The following is a 12,315-nucleotide window of genomic DNA, read 5'->3' as shown; positions in this document are numbered from 1 at the left end:
ACTAAAGACATCTAAGCACATTTATCAAAACAGTAATTTATTAAGTAAGAAAATAGATGTATCCAAACAATGTGTAAAGTTGAAAAAAAAAAAACAATGTGTCCTGCCCCGATCGTCCACTCCTTCCGTGTGCCACACCCCCTCGTTAACCCCGCGTGGAATCCCTGTGTGATCAGCTGTTTCTGGTTGTTGTCATTAGTCCTATGTATTTCGTCCGCGTTTCAGTTTGCTTCCCCAGTCCGGTAATTTTATTGTCCATCTGCGTTTTGCCTGACTTACCTGTAATTAAACCCCGTATTCCCCGATACCCTGACATCTGCGCCTTTGTCTCTGTTCCGCTCCCACTGGGCACGACAATATTATTATAATTAAATGTATTAATGGTTTATTATTAATGATATTAAAATAATTAATAAGAAATCTTAATTTTTAAATGTATTATATAATAATAATTACTGTTACTGTCAATCATTGTCTAAATGTATTTTTACTATCTAAATATATGTATTCAGCTAGTGTAAACATGCACGATGCTATCACAGCGAATGCGAGGCCGAGACTGAAGCGTTACCCTTTGTTTCCGCTGAGAGACTTGCCGCGTGACTCATTTCCCCGCGCGTACAAGTTATCTTAGGTTGGCGTTCACGGTTCAACTTCTGAGATTCAGATCGAGTTCTAGGTCATTTTTTTCGAACTGGTTGGTTCGACTTTTAAGAAATTCGAGTTCTAATGAGTTCGAGAACTGAGGTACCACTGTATTACAAAACATGCACTATAAATCACATCAAATTCGTAGTGTAGTGTGACAGTATTGTAGTGCCATGTGTTATGATAATAAGTGATTCTAATTTCATAATGAGATCAGTACACAAGCATAGAAGTCTTTCAAATGAGCAGCAAGACTTGTTAACTGAAAAATATCGCCTTCACTGAGTAACGTTCAAAGAAAGTGTGTAAAGCTGAAGTGTGTGGAGATGTACAGTCTGCAGAAAGCTCAGTGTGAGCCCTGAAAGTGCATTTTATTATTTTACAGAAGGCTGTGCACGCTGTAGGCTAATGGCACAGCTGCTCCTGCTGTCCCGTTACTCATTGTACTAATTATTCTCCTTAATACTCTGATATCTGTACTGTCTTCTGAAATGCATTAAATAAGCGACCACCAGGAGGAGCACACCGTCATTGCCCAGGACAACTAATAAAAAAAAAAGTCTGTCCACTTCGAAGTAACAAACACAAACTTTTCAGGCATGAAGAGTTGAATGGATTAATTGTTAGTAGTTATCGAGTCTGTGTCCAAAGCCAGCACTGGAGCTTCTGTCTCCGCACTGCATGTAAGTGAGATGAATGTTTCTCACGGTAAGTCTGGTAATGTTATGATTATTTAGTTATTTCTTAGGAAACTGTTTTTGTGTGGTTTAATTGTCCCATTTCTCTCTGGTATTAGTTCTCTAATGGGCAGGTCCAAAGCATTCATAAATCAGTTTTATTGTATCGTTTATGGTACTGCAATAGTCTGCACTTAGTAGTTCTTCAGCTACTTAAAATTATGCCAAATATCTTATCAGTTTATTTTGAGGTACCTGGCTAATGCTGTGTTTCATTTACCTTGGAGGTTGGAGGTCCAAGCTGGGAATGATTTCATATCTGAGTTAACCGTGTTCTAGTACAAGTCAGAAACCCATTTAGGAATACCAGTTCCAGCCAGGTTCACTGTTAGCCATTGTTAGCAATACCAGTTGATAACAATGCATTATGCAGTATTTGGTGCATGCGGACTCCATAGGAACATGTCCATAGATAGTGGTTGGACATTACTGTGTGTACGAGTGATTTAATGAGACACAAGTAAGACATAAGTGCTATTGAACAGTAGGCTATTTAACCACAGCTTTCACTTCCATTAATGAAGGGTGCAGCCATCTTGGATTCTGAGGTCGGGGTTGCAGAGGTTCCTCCGAATGTCTGAGCCAGAACTCCGACTTCTGGGGTGTTCCAGTTGAAATTTCCGACTAGCAACTTGTAAATTCTGTCTTCCCAGTTCAAATGGAACACAGCACAAGTCTCCTTCTGCTAAGGCTATTTGATAAGCTATCGGCCACTTAAGTCAAAGTTCGAAAGATAAGGCATAACTCTACCCCTGAATCTCAGAATGCTCATTTCTTATTGAAGGTATCATCATACTGCGTATCGTTGTCGGTTTGAAGCACAGATCTCCTGTTTGTCCAGCTCACATCAACATTCACATTGATTATCTCGGCTTGTCAGAATCACCAATGGCAGGGAACACCTTTTTATATAAAGACTAAACATGTGTTTTTGGTGATATATTTAGTCATGACAGAACTGGGAATGAGTTGAATAAGCTGTCTATTTATGCAGCTTAATGTGTGCAGTGTAATCCATCTTCGTAACTGTCACTTATGTATGCAGTAATGTGCACAACACACATTTATCAGTAAAAAACAAATGAGGTCCTTGTTTCATGTAAGTTTATATTGGTCATATCGGAGACAATATTAAAAATCTGGTCAGAATCAATGGGTATTGTTTACTGAAAACAGAGTTGGCAGAACTTTCCTCCATTGAGTCTGGAATATTCCAAGCCTGCCTTCCAGCCTCTGCTCATCCACATCAGCACTTTCACGCCTCCGTGTGCCCCAGTGCTCTGACCTCTCCTAATAGTCAAACAGGAATGAGGCAGTAGCACTGATTCACAAAGCGGGGGCGCCGTAGAGTACATCACACGCTGTTTGTAGTAAGAGACAGCCAGGGCCTTGGCACTCCTGCCGTGATGTAACGTGATGAGATGGGTCAGCGGTGGTTGTCTTTCAGTTGGTAAAGCAGATAAGTCTCGCCTGTTGTTCTCATTAACAGTGACTGTTTGTCACAATTAGGTAAAAGAAAAACCATCAATCATACCCTGAACACTGCGGCTGGCCACAGCAGTAAGATGGAGGAAGTGATCTGTGGCATGTCGCAAAAACAGAAACACTTGTTCTTTTCCAGCCAAACAATCCAAAAATCTTTCCAGTGTCAAAATACCTCTTTGTGCCAATTACTTGTGGCGGCTCAGTGCGTAGCAGTGCTGCTGTTCGCCTGCAGGGTTGATGATTCAAAATCCCATCACCAATGTGTGTGTGGAGTTTGCATGGTCCCCTTCCTGGGTTTCCTCACGCAGTTAGGTGTGTTGGGACTGTAGTGTCTGGGTGTGTGTCCCCAAACTGTGATAAAAACCTGTAATCTTCCCATTGTAGGGACCATTTTTTCAGTCCCCACAAGACAAAACTGAATTTTCTAAAAATGTGTGACTGCAATAAAAAAAATGCCAAAAGACTTGTATTTTGTTTGGTTACTTATAGTTAAGGTTATTGCTGGGTATGGGGAAAGGTTGTCATTGTTGGGATTAGAGTTTTTCCCGTAGAAATGAATGGAGGGTCCCCACAAAGCCATGAATGCAAATGTGTGTGCATGTGTGTGTATGTGCGTGCGTGTGTGTGCGTGCATGTGTGTATGCATGTGTGCGTGTGTATGTGTGCGTGTGTGTGCGTGCATGTGTGTATGCGTATGTGTGCATGTGTATGTGCGCGCATGTGTGTGTGCCTTGCAATGGAGTACAACCCATCTGGAACACCAGCAATGTGCTGTTTGTTATGCTAAATCATAGTAGTTTTATAAAGTAGTCTCCTTATAAAGTTCACATGTGTCATATGAGATCCCATGCGGAAAGAGAAGTAGTAGAGAAAAAAAAACACATTTGGAATGAATCGCGGCTCATTCTAACAAGCAGCCGTTCAGATCCTTGCTGGCTTGTGGCTTCCTGCTTCCAATTCCCTGAGGGTCTGGCCCTGTCAACCACCATGTATACTAGTGTGCACATTACAAGTGAAAATCTCTGTGAAGGGGGTGACTCGCACGCTGGTTTATTTGTAAGCTAATTAAATAGACCCAACACAGAGTGGCTTTGCAGAATGCAATTTAGCAGGATCTAAAACTATAAAGCCATCTCCAGAGCCGAAGGTGAGCAAAAGGCTAAGGGCCTGCTGCAGATCACAAGTCGCTTCTGGGTGTGGAAAGACACGGTCAGGATTACAAACCAAATATCCTGTGGGGAATGTGTTAAATCTCCAAACGGAATGATATTGCCAGCGTATTAAGAGAACAGCCTCATTGGCTTACAGGGTTTATGGAAGCAGGGGGAGATGGATAGACAGACGGGATGATGGATGGTGTTGACAGAAGGGGATTATTAATGAGCGATCTGTGGATCGCAGCACTGATTGGTGGCTTTGGATGGCATAAAGACGAAAGGTCAGGTGAACAAGACAGAACGGCTGATTGGCCATCGGCTCCAGCGAGGAGAAGAGAACTAACGAGGTTAGGCATGGTTACGCAGGAACATGGTGTTCATTGTCCCCTGAGAAAATCACCGCATGGGTTGTGCTGTAAAGTCATAGTGTTTTCTCTCACCAGTAGGTGGCGATGTTCTGGGGCTTGACATGACAATGATGTCGCCGAAGGGTCATGTCTCACTTTTACTATCTTCACCATCTGCTATGAGAAAGTGAACATACTTGCGCCTTTAGAGTTAAACCACACCTGCAGCGGCTGGGAGTCACGAGAGACTTTAAACAGACGGGGATTGACTTCTGTGCCACATTCACCTTCGTGTCAAAGCACAAAAGGAGGATGGGAGGGGATGCTGGGGCCTAAAGAGCCTAAGACACCCTAACCCCAATAATGAATCTTTGAATTACCAGAAGGACCATTACAAGGCTTCTGCGAGCCTCTGTGTGTGTGTGTGTGTGTGTGTGTGTGTGTGTGTGTGTGTGTACAGGCTGTGTGCTCCTCCGCACGTTCCTGCTGGTGTTTACGGTGCAATGAGTCGCAGTGTGGGGGTGTCTCATGGCGAGCGATTCCCTGCTGAACCACATGTGTGAGAGTAACTCGAGTCGCACTCAGTCATGCTAAGGCTCGGTTGCCGTAGAAACCATAACGAAACCATAAATCATACTAATGGAGCCTCTGGTAGTATCTCCATCATGATCGAATTCGGGAGCGAGGCTGTACTCCACCCCCAGTGTCCCCGTCACACTGCGATCAGATAAGTCTCGGCTTTGGCGAGTCGTGGAAAACACAGTATATGTTTCGGGGCTCTTTTCCTCCAGATATTTAAGGAGGTTTTTCTGGAGTATCGCTTGATCATCTTAACCCCCCAGATCCCCACGCTGTCTGTACTGATAGGGAGACTTTTTGACTTCCTGTAGAATGATTTGCTGAAAGTATATTATGAAAAACAGACTGATTTAGAAGTTAATAGTTGAGAATGTTAATATTAATTTTAAGGGTAGGTTGGTGGAAATCCCTGTTCAGATTTCATCTCTATGCCACACACAAAGTGCGGATTTCCTGTGAAGTGATGATGTTGCTGAGCCCAGCGGCATGTCACCCATCTGCAGATGTAGGTGTGCAGTGTGCTGGAATGAAGCTGTCAGTCTCTGAACCCGCGGGGTCGCCTGAAGAGCCAGGCAGACAGGAAGAGCAGCACCGCCGTGTTTCGGACCTGACAGACGCGGCGGGCCCGCACAGCCGGGACTCTCCGTTTGCCTCGTATGGAACCTTTCTGGTCACACATTCTTTTAATAATCTCTCAAACTAGACCCTTATACACTAAACAAAAAAAAAAAAGGTATTGATTGATGTGTTTTTCTGAAGGCAAAATTTGTTTTCCTAAGATATAAGATGACCTCTGTGTGTGCTTTTTTGAGAGTTTAGATGATGAGATTAGAGTTATCTGTTTGGGGGGGGGGGGTTCCGTGGGCTGAGCTTGTCTGCCGCTTTTCAGATATGCCCTGCACCTCCCAGAATATGGCACCTGCCATTCCCAACACCGCTTCTCAGTAAGCGTGACAACACTGAGGCTCCTGGCTTCACAACCCGGGTGACACAACTTAAAGGCAGTGTGTGTGTCTGTGCCTTAAAGGGCAAAATGTAATGTGCATTTAGATGAGCACCTTGAAAAGTTAAACAAAACAAACTTTGAAAATAGGATAGGGATCACCGAATACATACAGCCCTGAATTCCCAAGGCACTCGCCTTGCTGGGGTATAATTTCTGAGGTTTAGTTTGAGCTATGCTTCCCAGCGCACAGGCTGTATAAAGCAATGCTGAAACGTGACCCCCCCCCCCCTCCCCCCTCCCCCCTCCCCCATCACCGAACAGCAGCAGTGCTGGAGAAATGGACCGTGAATCAGGAGCTGCATGAGCAGAATTTAAGGGAAGGAATGCGTGGATATCATAGAGCAAAATGATTTATGCGCAGCCCCTGCCCGGTGGCTGGGGAGGAGCATGGCAGAAATCGATAGGTAATTACAGACATCCACCCGGAGCACTACCCCCTCCCCCACCCCCGCCTGCTCAAAACAAATGTCAAAATGCTTGTTTGCCTGCAAAACAAACAGAGGTAAGTAAAGACCCTTTGGGGGCTCTCGCTCGCAGCCAGGACACCGGTTGGCTTTATTTTCTCACCCCCCCCCTGTGGCTCCCCCTGGTTGGGGTGTCCCCAACCCTCTGAAAGCTTCCCCCTGTCATTCATGGCCCGTACCAGGATGATGTCCCGGGTCCTGGAGCAGGACAGCACTGGCTGGGAGGTGCGCTGCATGCAGTTGGGGGTGTGAAGCCTGGAAGGGCCTTCCTGTGTAATAGGGAGGGTATACTTGGCAGGGGGAAAGGTGGGGGAGGGTTGACGGCTCAGCCTGCAGTGTCTGTCACTTTGATAAACAGCCGTAAGTGGGTCAGGTCCGTACGCTGCCCTGAGACGCGACCGGCACGAATCAGGCGAGTCCCGGGAGACTCGGAATTCCCAGCCCTTATCCGTGTAGACAGTTTAAGGCTGACCCCGTGTAGGCCTCTGTAACACACCAATCCATCTGGCTGAGCGGTCAGGCCGCGGCCTTGCTGAGAAGCTCTCCAGTGCCGGCCGAAGTCCCTCTTCACAGACACCACCAGATAGGATCTTGGGAAGACTCACCTGTTGATTCGACGCTGAGCGTAGGTGCAGATTGATATATACTGTATGCGCTCGGTGAGCATAGCACACGCCTTACATTCATGGACTATTAACAAAGCAGGAGCAAGAGCAAAGGAAACACGATTTCAGGCTTCACACTGCATCCTGGTTACTATCACATGACACTGCGTGGGGACACTGCATATACAGTGATGGGGAGGAAATCATGTACACTGATGGAAAAACTACAATTTTTTGTTGTGAGCAAGCTGGAAATTTCAGTCCTTCTCCAATAACAGACTTCAGAATAAGGCAGCCTGTACCACGTTATGACCTTTCGTAGTTTTCTTGTTGATTTAACATGACATAACCTAGGGAAATATCCTTTCCTCCCTACATTGGAAAATTCTGTGAAAGGCTTCATTGCAGGGTCATTTCTAGACTCTCCCAGCTTCACTCTTGAAGCTGGTATCTTTCTGTGTTCATTGTGCAGTGTGTAAAAGCATCAAATTATATTTCCTTTTCAGATATGCAAGTGGATATTTTCTCAAACATGTTTCCTCAGCTACTGAATTGGCTCGATCGCCTTTTGTGACATTATCAAAGGTTTGGGCAGGCAAACGGACATCAGCTGGATCTCACACCTCTACCTGTGATCTGTGCTTTCATCTCACCTGTCCCACTGGGATTGCTGTGGTTGGTTGTTTTTTTCTGAGGATGGAGTTGTGACCTGGGGGACGGGACTGCAGCCAGAACTTTGATGCTGGGGTTCGAATCACGCAACCCTGCATTGGGGGAAGACAGCTCCTCCCTCATTATCATGCGCCACTGTGCTGTTCACTGCCAGCTCTCTCTCTATCAGATACACTCACACACATGCTCTCTCTCACCCACTGTGGAAGTTCTTGCCCTGAGAAAAAAAGCTTTAAAATGCTGCTAGCGGAGCGACTGAGACCCGTTTCAGAGACGAGTTTCCTCCTGTCCCCAGCCTGAGGTACTGGGGGGGGGGGGGCTTTGCCAGAATACATAATCACTGAATTCTGCTTTGAGGTGAGGTGGCCTATACGATTCTTCCTCTTAATAGTGGGGTGACTGAACACTTTGTCCACAAACAGCATCAGTCATGTGTGGGATGGGGCTGATAAAGGCATAGAACCAGCAGCACTGCAGTTCCTGACACACTCATAGCTCAGCACTGCCCCATCAAAAACACCAGTCACCTAATTCTATGTGGTGTACCTGAAATGCCAGAACCGTCACCCTTGTGTGAAACTGACAACCGAAAGACCTGCCCCTTTGAGCCCCTGGTTGTTGGACGCCTTGGTAAACAAGGTCTCCACTGGGGGTTTGCACTGAGCGTTAGGGATGCCGGCTTCTCCCCTGAGACAGACTGACCTGATAAATCCTTAATGAAAGCCATGAACACTAGTCGATTTCACCTATTAGATCCACTTTGATTAGTGTAGTTTCAGGGAAGCTGGCATATTTATTTATAAGGTTCGTGTCAGGGGTAATTCTAGGATTTGACCCTCAGGGTGACTCTGCACCCTGATGAAATACTGCCCCCCACCCCCAACCGCAGGTCCACCAGTGATTCATGACTGGGGGTGATACAGGGGTGTCGGAGCGCAAGAACGGGGTCAAAATCGGTGGTGCCAGGTATGTTGGTTATGTTGGTTTGGGTATTTCAATACCCACACTGGATTTTCAAACTCAGCAGTGTTGCTAGAATGGTCCAGAAAATGGTCCAGCTGGAAGTCAATGAAGGCCAGCATCCCTGTGGAGCATTTTTGGACTGTCAGTTGAATCCCTACCTGACGAACTGAAGCTGTAATGTGGGCAGAAGGGATTTCAGTGCGATATTCAATAAGAGTACAGTTGTAGTGTGGAGTCTTAACTGTCACAGACAGGCTAAAGATGTGGCGGATTGCTTTGTGTGAATTTTCTATTGTAAACCCAGCTGCGGAGAAAAGAAACAGGCTGCGGTTTTTATGGAACAGCTAGTGGTGCCAGTGAATTGGTTTCCAAACCAAAGATGCATATTACAGATTACGAATCCCACATACAGACATCTAACTGACAGTCGCACCCAGCAAGACTTTATTGTGAAGTAAGTCTAAAAATATATCTATTGTTTTTTAACAAAAACATGTTTTTTAAATTTATTTTTATTTTAGTGGATTGTATTGAATGTACTCTGGGGCTAAGGGTGCTGAACAATCGTACTGTTTATCTTGACATTACATACAGTGTACTTTCAATGCAGACACATGTGCTGAATAAGAGATTGTTATTCGGAGATTTATGAATCTGAAAACCATTTATCTTCTAGACTGAATGTAAGAATGAGGAATGAAACTTCTGTTAAATTTAAAACAGACGAGCTGTGCTGTGGTCACAACTCTGCTGTCTGGCTGACTCACGTTGCTTTGGACAAAATACATGTAAATGCACTGGCTGTTTGAGATCAGCTACAATTAGACATGATTTGTGCTGTGATTAATATTATGGTCATACAAAAACAATATTAAATATTCAAGATTGCATAGTACATAATATACTGATGAACTAGGACTATATATTATAGTGACATAAAAATGCAACAATTCTATACATATCTCAGTGGCTGCAGTTGTACCAAAAATAGATTTATCAGACATTATAAATCAAACCAGACAATAGCCTTAACAAATCCTAATCTGTTGTTTCATGATATATAATCACGAACCTGGCTCTGTTGCTTTGCCCTGTTTTTCAGGACATGGAGCGGAAGGATGGATGGCGCCATCCAGAGCAGCTGCCATAATTTTGTGGACAGAGTCGATGATTACGGAGGAATCGTTGGGACACCATCGATAAAACTGGTAACGCACTGCCTGTTTTGCGTGAACTCAGTAGGCATTTATTTATTGCCACACGATGAATATTTATTAAAATCCATCAGGCATGGCAGTGGGCAGCCTTGCCGGTTTGAATCCTACCCTGCGTGTCAGGAGCTCGGAAGTTATCACTCCACCCATGTAGCTTTGGTCTTGGTGCGCAGTTTGAATTGTTCTGGAGGCCCCATTCACCTGAGTCCTCATGTCCCCACCACATGGACCAGCATGTCCCATGTCCTCACCAGGTGCACTAGGTATCCCTTTGGAATATTAATAAAATTGGTTGGACTTGCCTGACAGAGACATCTCCCTTATTTAATATTTTGGATTCTCTTTTCGTTTCGGATGGCCTGTACTATTTGGTTTTCTTTAACATTCCAGCCTTTTATTTCCTATTTATATATGATTAACTTTCTTCGTCTTACTTCATGACTGTCACTTACGGTTGCTATGTGCCACAGCTGGAGAGAGATGTAGGTAATTAAAGACCCTGACAGCTCCTTCCCATAGACGCAAACCAATTTTGCAAAGAAACAGCAGAGCAAGTATATTAAACTGTAAGTTATTTTTATCGCAGCAGGTTATACAGAAATGTAAGAATGTTGTGCTGCAGTAAGAGAAGCAGAGTGTGATGCGATACAGGAGCATGCTGATGACAAACTGCCTTCGTTGGTCATGTCATTGCATTACAAATAAAAATCATTTTGCAGGTTTGTTTTTAAATTCACAAAAAGGTTAAATTGATGACTGAGAAAGCTGGGAGAGGAGTGACAAGTATGTGACACATAAGTGAAAAATCATTTACATACTGTTATTAAACGTACCCACTGCACCTACAGTGATTCTCTGTTCCCTTCCTTCGGGCTCGAATACTTAGTTCAGCTTGTTTGCATGTCTCTGTTATAATACCATGCAGGACATTTCTGAGAGACAAGTGACTGGCCCACTACCGCTGGAGAATCACTTCATTCCTCTCTCACATTACAGTGAAAGAATGGCTGTATAATTAGCCATGTATTTTATAACTTTAGTTCTGGAAAATAATTTTTTAACGGTTAGAGAAAGCTCAGAATTTTACTCCCCTCAGCCCACTTTGTTTCTACCTTTGCAAACGAGCCTTAAGATGCCTTCGCTACGTTACTGTGAGGACGTCTGTCTGTTTTTGTTTGGCTCTTTCATGCTGCGTGTGGCTCAGCAGGTTAGAACTCCATCCCTCTGATGAGAAGGTCATTGGTTCAAATCCTGTGGTTAGCAGAACTGCCTCCCCTTTGGGCACTTAAGCAGGACCCTTAATGCCAATATATACAAGGACTGGCTGACACTGCTCTCTCAGTTGTATATAGTAGAACCTTGGAATTCTCAACTCAACCAGCTCGGTCATCAAACGGGTCTGTTGTTTTTTTCCCGACTTGTACCTCAACCGAAATATTGGAACTCGACGGTTCTTGCTAAAACTTGTATGGGTCGAGATGCATTCAGTTCTACCAATACAGACCTCGAACAGGTCTGTTGAGAAAAATCTAACCTGAACTCGACCGAAAACTCAGAAAACAACAAAACAAAACAGACCTGCTAAAACTTGTACGTATTGAGAGGTGTCTCTGATGGGCTGAAACAAAGGCACACCAACCTACTGGGATGTTGATGCCTATGGGCCGCTGTCAGTGTCACTGTACCTCTCCACTGAGTTCGCCGTGCGAAAGCCGTGTTCAGTGTGAATTTTTGTTGCTTTATTTACAGTATATTTAGTGATACAGTAATCATGGCCCCTAAGAAAGTGAACAGTGATAGCAGCAAACCAAAGAGTAAAAGTGAGAGTAACTGTAGAACTTAAAAAGGAAATTATAGCGAGACTTGAAGGTGGTGCACGTGTGTCTGATCTTGCTTCAGAGTATGGGATTGTCATTTATTTCATGTTTATTGCTTTTTCATGTGTGTATTCGTTTTATATTGACTGTTAATACTTTTCGTCATCGGTCAGGTAGGCTTAAAAGGTTTAAATGGGCAGTCATTTTGGGGTCTGGAACAGATTAAATTCATTTACATTATTTCTTATGGGTAAATATGACTTGGACCTCGACCAAATTGCAACTCGATAAGCCTTCTGGAAAGAATTAAGTTTGTGTTCCAAGGTACCACTGTATTGCTTTGGGTAAAATTGTTTGCTAGATAAATGCAATTGGGGGTAGGGGGGAGGGACTGTAGTGACTAGAAATAACACAGTATGATGGTGACCAAAATTTATGCAGTATTGTTAAAATGTTCAAAAAGCATCGATACACAAACTGAAATGATTTCACCAAGTTTTATATTGAAAACCACAAATAAAATTAGCAGCATTACACAGTTACACAGTTTTTGTTTGCATAAATTTTAACAATAACATAGCTAACACCTTATATAAATATAACAAAAGCCGTATCAAATGT

The 12,315-nt window shown here is 43.9% G+C and overlaps 1 long non-coding RNA gene across 1 annotated transcript in view; it reads left to right on the top strand.

The window, feature by feature from the left end:
* The first annotated feature begins 1,237 nt into the window (after positions 1-1,237).
* The window catches only part of LOC140590993 (uncharacterized), a 33,698-nt gene continuing 22,620 nt past the window's right edge, over positions 1,238-12,315 (top strand). Inside the window, exons 1-2 of the long non-coding RNA XR_011991876.1 lie at positions 1,238-1,356; positions 9,766-9,871. This is a non-coding gene — a long non-coding RNA (uncharacterized lncRNA). The remainder of the gene's footprint in view (positions 1,357-9,765; positions 9,872-12,315) is intronic.

The sequence above is a fragment of the Paramormyrops kingsleyae genome, chromosome 5 (assembly GCF_048594095.1).
Source record: "Paramormyrops kingsleyae isolate MSU_618 chromosome 5, PKINGS_0.4, whole genome shotgun sequence".
Taxonomy (NCBI): Eukaryota; Metazoa; Chordata; class Actinopteri; order Osteoglossiformes; family Mormyridae; genus Paramormyrops; species Paramormyrops kingsleyae.
Note: the sequence above shows the minus strand (reverse complement) of the source record. Positions and strands in the feature narration are given on the sequence as shown.